The sequence below is a fragment of the Mustela erminea genome, chromosome 11 (assembly GCF_009829155.1).
Source record: "Mustela erminea isolate mMusErm1 chromosome 11, mMusErm1.Pri, whole genome shotgun sequence".
NCBI classification, from domain to species: Eukaryota; Metazoa; Chordata; class Mammalia; order Carnivora; family Mustelidae; genus Mustela; species Mustela erminea.
Window position 1 is genome coordinate 101,364,812 of NC_045624.1, and position 8,795 is coordinate 101,373,606.

Sequence of the window (8,795 nt, forward strand, 5' to 3'; positions counted from 1 at the left end):
AGTGGGCAAGCAGAGTTGAAACCCACATCTCTGAGGTGACCCGCAGGCATCCCAGCGGGCCCCCCAGAGGGGGTGGACAGAAAAGCCTGAGTCAGGTAAAGGTTCCCAGAGGAGACGGTGTGGAGGGAACAATGAGCTGACCTTAGTATTCCTGAGACTTGGCTACTATTGACTATCCCAAAGCCTCTAATTCTTTGTCCCCAGCAGCTTATCCTGTAAGTGGCAAGTATGAAAACTGAGCCTTGATAGGGCCCTGAAACGGTGTGGATTTCCTACAAAGTTAGAAAATGAATGAGGGGCTTGCTGGAAGGGACAGCTGGTGAAATTGCCCTTAATGTCTACTTTGCATTTCTTTCTTTTGATAAGTACACGTTTTTATTACAACATAATGATCTGTTTGTATGTCCTTGCCTAGGGCTGTAAAACCTTACCGAAAAGAAATCCTTGCCCCAAGGGGCATACCTTTTTGTACTACGGAAAGGTGCGTTCAGATAGGAATTTTAAAAGATAATCTATTTTTGTAACTTTTTTGAGGACGATTATCCTCACTTGTAGCACTGAACTTTGTATGTTTTTAGGAAAACTCATTTTTCTACGAAAGGTTCGAAAGACAAATAGAATCAAAATTCAAAACTGAAATCTTTGTTTAAAGGGATTTAATCCAAGCAGGGCAAGTCTGTCTGTCTTATAAAAAGGGCAGAGCCTCATCGCAGAGCCAAGCTGGGTCATGGTCCTAATAAAGAAGAGAAGAACACTTTTTCTATTTGTGAAACGAGAGAAGGTGAAAAGCACACGTGATGTGGCTCAGTCTTGCTCTGAAGCGGGTTCTGTCAAGTCGGCAGCCGTATTGGAGGGAAAGACTGTCTCACTGTGAACGCAGATCCTGTCAGTGTACTAAGAAAAGCAATAATATAGCACTTTGCTGGCTTATATATACTAATCTGACTTTGATACAAATTATTTTTATATTTACAGTTGCTATGCATTTACCAATAGACTAGAAATGCCTGCAGAGCTCTAATCACGGTCAGCATGTTTTGGTAACTTGGTAACTCAGTATGTTGATGAAGCCCATGTTTCCCAGGCCCGTTCACGATGCTCCCCCAGCCACCCACCCTCCCCAAGCCCAGAAAGGGTGTTCTTGGCCCTGGCTGCACAGTGAAATCCCCGGGGGAGCTTCTGAAACCAGTGAGGCCCCGCTGGACCTCTGACTCATTAAATACAAATCTTGATGGGTGAAATCCAGGCATTTCTGCTCTGGAAAGCTCCTAGAGGTCATTCTCGTGCACAGCCATGGCTGAGAACCCCCAGCCTAGGGTGGCTGGGCTTTCAGCAAATTCTGCTGGTGCTGGTACCTGGGGTTGGCTCCCAGGAGGGGAGACACAGTCACCTGGTGACCTTTCTTTCCCAGAGCCAGAGGAGACCCTGACACATCAGTTACATTACAAAGGGGAGACATTAGAATGATTGTATAAGCAGTAGGATGGCTTTTATAAAAACAGGAGTCAGAGAAAAGGATTCTTGCTTTAAGAAACACTTTTCTATTTTCCTCATAAATTTTATCTGGGAAGATACCTGAAGCGATTTGTACTGTTTTCTCTCCCATGTTTAACTGTACAAGCACAGTGTGACCTCTGAGGTCACAGGTCTGTCCTGTAGGATTTGCACACAGAAGTGCCACAAATCCCCACCTATCACCTAGCAGATAAAACTGCAAGGAAAATAAGTGCATTTATTATTTCTTCAACCCTTTGGACCTGGTTTGGCTACAAAAATAACCTTACAGTGTGTAACACCATCTTTTGGAAATGAAGAGATCCTACAGGTCTGATGGCTGATAATCAGAGCCTACCATGTAAAACAGGCTAACAGACAGCTTCATTTTTGAAATGAGCGAGCAAGAGCTTGATAGCTTCTATGTATGGTACGTCTTAACGTTGTAAAGTTTTGCTGTGATGAAAACAATATTTGTACAGATGAAAAGCAAGACTCTCTTTTCTGTGGTTTACACTGTTGATCAGAACATGTTGACTGTATATAAAAATTGGATGTATATTATTCATTGCTCTTCTTATGATTACCTTATAAATAATATTGTATCCTTTGTTAACAATGCAGCGTTGACAAGTTGATAATCATATCTGACCTACTGTAGATGTTCTTCTTGATGACTTTTTAAAATTAATAAACTTTATTTTTAGAGCAATTTTAACTTCAAAAACTGAACAACTGAGCAGAAAGTACAGAGTTCCCATATCCTCCTTGACCCCTCCAGCCTTTCCCACCATTATGCCTACACCCAAATGGCCTGGTAACTTTTTTTTTTTTTTTAAGATTTTATTTCTTTTTTATTTGAAAGAGAATGAGAAAGTGAGAGAATGAGTGGGGGGAGAGGCAGAGGGAGAAGCAGACCCCTGCTGAGCAGGAAGCCTAATGTGGGACTCGATCCCAGGACCCTGGGATCATGACCTGAGCCAAAGGCAGATGCTTAACCCACTGAGCCCCCAGGCACCCATCTGGTGGCGTTTTAAAGTTTGGAGGTTTCCTGTGTGTGACTGGGACACTCCTCAGTGCCATGCTTTGTAGCCACGTGTGTTCTGACCCTGGTGTGTAGATACTGCCCAGGGAGAGAGAATAACGCCCCCATCTCCCACCACTGCCTGGCTTCCATTGTGGAGAAGCTCAGAGCCAAGAGGAGAGATTTTTCTACGGCAGGCACAAAAGCAAACAGGAGTTTTGTTTTGATTCTGCTAACTGCTAGAAACCTGAGGAACTAAGAAGCACACCCTCGTGTGAGAGGGGCTGGGCTCCTTGGCTCACACCTCACCTCCCCACCGCCTGCCCTTCCAAGCTGGGGACCTGCCCACTCCATGAGGCCTTCCTGTGGTGGGAATGCCGGTAGCCTAGGCTTCATGTAAGCCAGGAAAGTAACCATCAGCCCCAGAGGGAATTGTTCTGTGCCAGTTGAGGTAAAAGCCCTATAATAACCAGATTCTCCGGTGAAGTGCTTGAATGGGTTAGTGAACAAGCCGTCCTCTTATCTCTTCAAACCCGAGTCGGAGTCAGGAGCTCTAAACCCATCCCAGCAACGGAGGAAATGCACACAGGTCATGAAGCAGGTAACACCGCCGTGCAGGAGAGGTCAGCTTCAGGAAACTGGGACCAGGACAGCAGCTGGGCAGTGGGAGTGCACAGGCAGGAAGCCGTGGGCATGCACATCCTAAGCTGGCTTTGGAGAGTGGAGCTACCACCTAGAATCCGCGCCCCTGGCCTGGAAGGGTCCACAGGGCTTTAGGTTTCTTTGACTTCCGTGCTCTGACTCCAGAGAATAAAGCTCACCGCCCCCCCCCCCCACTCCCCCAACTACTTTCCCGGGACCAGCTGTTCAGCGCACAGTGCTCCACCTTGATTCTGTCACACAGGAGGACTGAGAGCAGGAGGTTGGCCTCTGCCGGCTCATAGCCGCCCCTGCTGCTCAGTGTCCACGCTCATCATCTCCCCGGAGATTACAGCCTTGTTTTTGCGTTGTTTATTATGAAGATCATCAAGCGCCTACATGCAGAGGGCTGGGAGCACATTGTAATCCACACGGAAGCAGGACTCCAGGCTAACAAGGTCCTCGAAGCATAAGCCAGGCGGGAGCTTCTCACTGTCCCCGTGGGAGCCCCAGGCTTCGCCGGCTTCCTGGCCTCCTGAACCGCCACACCCTGGCATGGTCAGGTGCCTTGGGAAGGAATAAGCCTCTTAGGGCCCCAAGCCTTCGATTAGGAGGTTTTGCTCCATATAGAGAAAGACCAGTGTCAGCAAACGAGGCAGACCTGGAGTATTATGGGTCACTGGCTATCTTGAGCCTAAAGCGTCACCCACCTTGGGAAGGCCATGGCCATCCCACAGGAGCTTCCTCACCTCAGGGCAAACTCACTAGCACCGCTGTCTCCACCACCCCCCACTATCCTGCTCCCCATAATTCCAGCCAAAGCTCAAGGCAGATGGAGTTTCAGCCTGAAGAGAATTTTGCTCCGGGCCAATAATCTCGTGAAAGTAATTATAACTGTCTGGCTTCCACATCCAGAAAGGACATTTAAAAACTTGAGTAGAAAAGCCCTAAGATCACATCTGATCTCCGCCCTAGTTTGAAAAATTGTAAACAAAATATGGCAGAGATCCTATGGGCACACATTTGTGGTTTCTAAATGAGTACCTTGAAGCAGCCTCCCCCTCTGCTCCCCATCAGTCACACTGAGAGCCCTGAGAGACACAGGTCATTGGTAGGACAACCACATCTATACTCCGACGTGCTTCTACAAGTTCTGCCTTGACTCCCCTTCTCCCTGCCTGGGACACTGAGCTAGAAAAACTGGATTATAGGGTCTACAAGAAACAAAGATATATCCTTTACCTCATTCTCTTTTTTTTTAAGATTTTATTTATTTCTTTGTGTGAGAGAGCGTACGTGAGTGAAAGGGCACAAGCAGAGCAAGCAACAGAGGAAGAAGTAGACTCCCCACTGAGCAGGAAGCCTAATGAGGGTCTCGATCCCAGGACCCCGGGATCATGACCCAAGCTGAAGGCAGATGCTTAAGTGACTGAGATACCCGGCGTCCCATCCTTTACCCAATTCTTGAAGGTGAATCCAAGCAAAGAGCATTCCTCAGCCTCAATGTGTCACATGTGTAGTCTGGAGCAAGACTACAGGAGGACCTGGTGTGCCCACCACTCTGTTCTCCCCCAGGGCTCAATCCTGCACCATGTAGGTCACTCCAGGGCCACTCCTTGGCATGGAGGTCTACACACGTGAAGATGCTGAGCAAGCTTCCAGTACAGGGCCACTTGGGCAAGAAGTCCCTAGAATCCCAATACCTGAGTAAGAGCAGGAGAGGAGAGAAAGGGCAGCCTACGGGTGCGTGCTTCCTGCCCGGGGAAAGGGTGCAGTCCATGGATTGGGTGGGGGTGAGGGACCAGACTGGTGAGATTGAGGAGCTCTACAAGCCAGGGTCCCCAACACCTGGGACCAAAGATGGTACTGCTCAAGCAAATGGGACCTGAAATTTTAATAGAAAATGGGAGGCCCAGAGTTTCTAGGAGCCTTAAGGCCAATTCAGTATCCTAAAGTGCATAATACTTCCTTTCTTGAAACAGTGATCTTAAAAAATCTAGTAATGCTCTACCTAGGTGGAGAAGAAGGTTGGAGAAGGAAAAGCCATCTTCCCTTCTACTCCAGAGAGAACTTGGGGGCCGCTCCTTACTGATTGTTTTTATTTCTAAAGAGTTTGCTTCTTTCCCCTTTTCTACTTCTCCAGAGCCCTCTTATTTAATCCCTTTTTATTGTATAATTAAAAATCCCTTGAACTTGCAGTCCAAAGGGGGTAATACAAAACCATCCAAGCTTCACTCAAAAAATTTGAAAAATCCCAAGTACACCAATTCTCTTTACACCTTAAGGAACTGGAAAATCAACAACAAACTAAGCCAACCCCATGCACAAGAAGGGATATAATTGAGATTAGAGCAGAGATCAATGAATTAGAAACTAGAGATATAGTAGAACACACAAAACTAGAAGCTGGTTCTTTGAAAGAATTAGTAAGACCAATAAACCACTGGCCAAACTAATCCAAAAGAAAAGAGAGAGCACCCAAATTAATAAAATTATGAATGAAAGGGGAGAGATCATGACCAACACCAAGGAAATAGAAATTATCATCCGAAATTATTATCAACAGTTAAATGCCAGTAAGTCAAACAACATAGAAGAAATTGATGCATTCCTGGAAACCTATAAACTTCCAAGACTGAAACAGGAAGAAACTGACAACCGGATGAGACGAATATCTAGTAATGAGATTGAAGCAGTGATGAAAAACCTTCCAAAAAGCAAAAACCCAGGACCTGACGGATTCCCTGAGTAATTCTACCAAATTTTCAAAGAAGAAATAATACCTATTCTCCTAAAGCTGTCTCAAAAAATAGAAACAGAAGGAAAACTTCCAGACTCTTTTTTATGAAGCCAGCACTACCCTGATCCCCAAACCAGGCAAAGACCCCAACAAAAAAAGGAGAATTTCAGATGAATATCCCTGATGAATATGAATGCCAAGATTCTCAACAAGATCCTAGCTAATAGGATCCAACAGTACATGAAAAAGATAATCCACCATGACCAGATGGAATTTACCCCTGGAGTGCAAGGATGGTTCAACATTTGCAAATCAATCAATGTGCTAGAACAAGTCAGTAAAGAAGAGAGAAGAACCACATGGTCCTCTCAATTGATGCAGAAAAAACATTTGACAAAATACAACATCTGCTCCTGATTAAAACTCTTCAAAGTATAGGAATAGAGGGAACATTCCTCAACTTCTTAAAATCAATCTATGAAAAACCCACAGGGAATTTTCATTTTTGTTTCCTTTGCCTTTGGAGACATATCTTGAAAGAACCTATCTTGGACCATTCTTCAACTTCATAAAATCTGTCTATGAAAAACCCACAGCAAATATCATCCTCACTGAGGAAAAGCTGACAGCCTTCCTTTTGAGGACAACAAAAAGAAATAAAAGGTATTTGAATTGACAAAGAAGTCATCAAACTCTCTCTCTTCACAGATGACATGATACTTTATATGGAAAACCCAAAAAACTCTACCCCTAAATTACTAGAACTCATACAGCAATTCAGTAATGTGGCAAGATACAAAATCAATGCATAGAAATCAGTTGCTTTCTTATATATGAACAATGAAACTATAAAAAGGGAAATTAGAAAATTGATTCCATTTACTATAGAACCAAGAACCATAAGATACCTTGGAATAAGCCTAACCAAAGAGGTAAAGGATCTGTACTCGAGGAACTACAGAATACTCATGAAAGAAACTGAAGACACAAAAAGATGGAAAAACATTCCATGCTCATGGATGAAAAGAATAAACATTGTTAAAATGTCTATACTGCCCAGAGCAATCTATACTTTCAAAGCCATCCCAATCAAAATCCCACTGGCATATTTCAAAGGACTGGAACATAGGCAGTAACCTCTTCAACATAGGCCACAACAACTTCTTTCAAGACATGTCTCCAAAGGCAAAGGAAACAAAAGCAAAAATGAACTTTTGGGATTTCATCAAGATCAAAAGCTTCTGCACAGCAAAGGAAACAGTCAACAAAACAAAGAAGCAACCCAGAGATGGAAAAAGATATTCGCAAATGACACTACAGACAAAGGACTGATATCCAAGATCTATAAAGAACTCCTCAAACTCAACACCAAAAAAACAGATAATCGTGTCAAAAAATGGACAGAAGACATGAACAGTCACTTCTCCAAAAAAGACATACAAATGACTAACAGACACCTGAAAGAGTGTTCATCATCATAGCCATCAGGGAGATTCAAATCAAAATCATATTCAGATATCACCTTACACCAGTTAGAATGGACAAAATTAACAGTACAGGGAACGACAAGTGTTGGAGAGGATGTGGAGAAAGGAGAACCCTCTTACACTGTTGGTGGGAATGCCAAGTTGGTGCAACCACTTTGGAAAACAGTGTGGGGATTCCTCAAAAAATTAAAAATAGAGCTACCCTATGACCCTGCAATTGCACTACTGGGTATTTACTCCAAAGATACAGATGTAGTAAAAAGAAGGGCCATCTGTACTCCAGCATTCATAGCAACAATGACCACAATCACCAAACTGTAAAAAGAGTCAAGACGCCCTTCAACAGATGAATGGATAAAGAAGATATGGTCCATATATGCAATGGAATATTATGCAGCCATCAGAAAGGATGAATACCCAACTTTTGTATCAACATGGACAGGACTGGAGATTATGCTGAATGAAATAAGTCAAGCAGAGAAAGTCAATTACCATATGGTTTTACTTACTTGTGGAGCATAAGGAATAACATGGAGGACATTAGGAGAAGGAAAGGAAAAATGAATTGGGATAAATCAAAGGGGAAGATGAACCATGAGAGACTGTGGACTCTGAGAAACAAAGTGAGGGTTTTGGTGGGGGGATGGGTGAGCCTGGTAGGGGATATTAAGGAGGGCATGTATTGCATGGAGCACTGGGTGTGGTGCATAAACAATGAATCTTGGAACACTGAAAAAAATTTTTTTTTAATTTTTAAATAAAAATAAGATAAAATTCCTTGAACTCTAACAGAAATAGGGAGATAAACCAACAAGGATATTGTAACCTCTAACAACTTTTCTTCTGCTCTTATACTTGACTGACCAATTTCCACAAGGGCAAGTCTAAGTGAAATTGATCCAATACAGCACACAAGCTTTAACTGTCAAGGACAAAAACATCTGGAGGGGAACACTGTTTCTCATATAGTCCAATAACATAAGATAACTTAAAATGGCAAATGTCCATCACTAAAAAACTTCACTAGACCCAAAGAGTTTGGGGGTGTTCTGGGGAACCTGAAAAGACTAGTTAAATTTTGTACACTTAAAGTATTTCAGAACATAGAAGAAGATGGGGAAATTTACCAATTCATTGTCCAAGGTTGGAATAGTACAAAAATCAAAGAAATACTATAAAAACACATTATGTCTTCATTCCTGGTGAATATCAATATAGACCAAATGTGACTCCCCTAAAATTCATATATTGAAGGCCTAACCCCCAATGAGTAGGGTCTTTGGGAGGTGATTATGGTTCGAGGAGGTTGTAAATCTGGATTAGTGTCCTTGTAAGAAAATAAAGAAACCAGAGTTCCCTCACTCTCTTCCAGTTGTGGACACAAAATGAAAGCAACCACATGCTAGCCTGG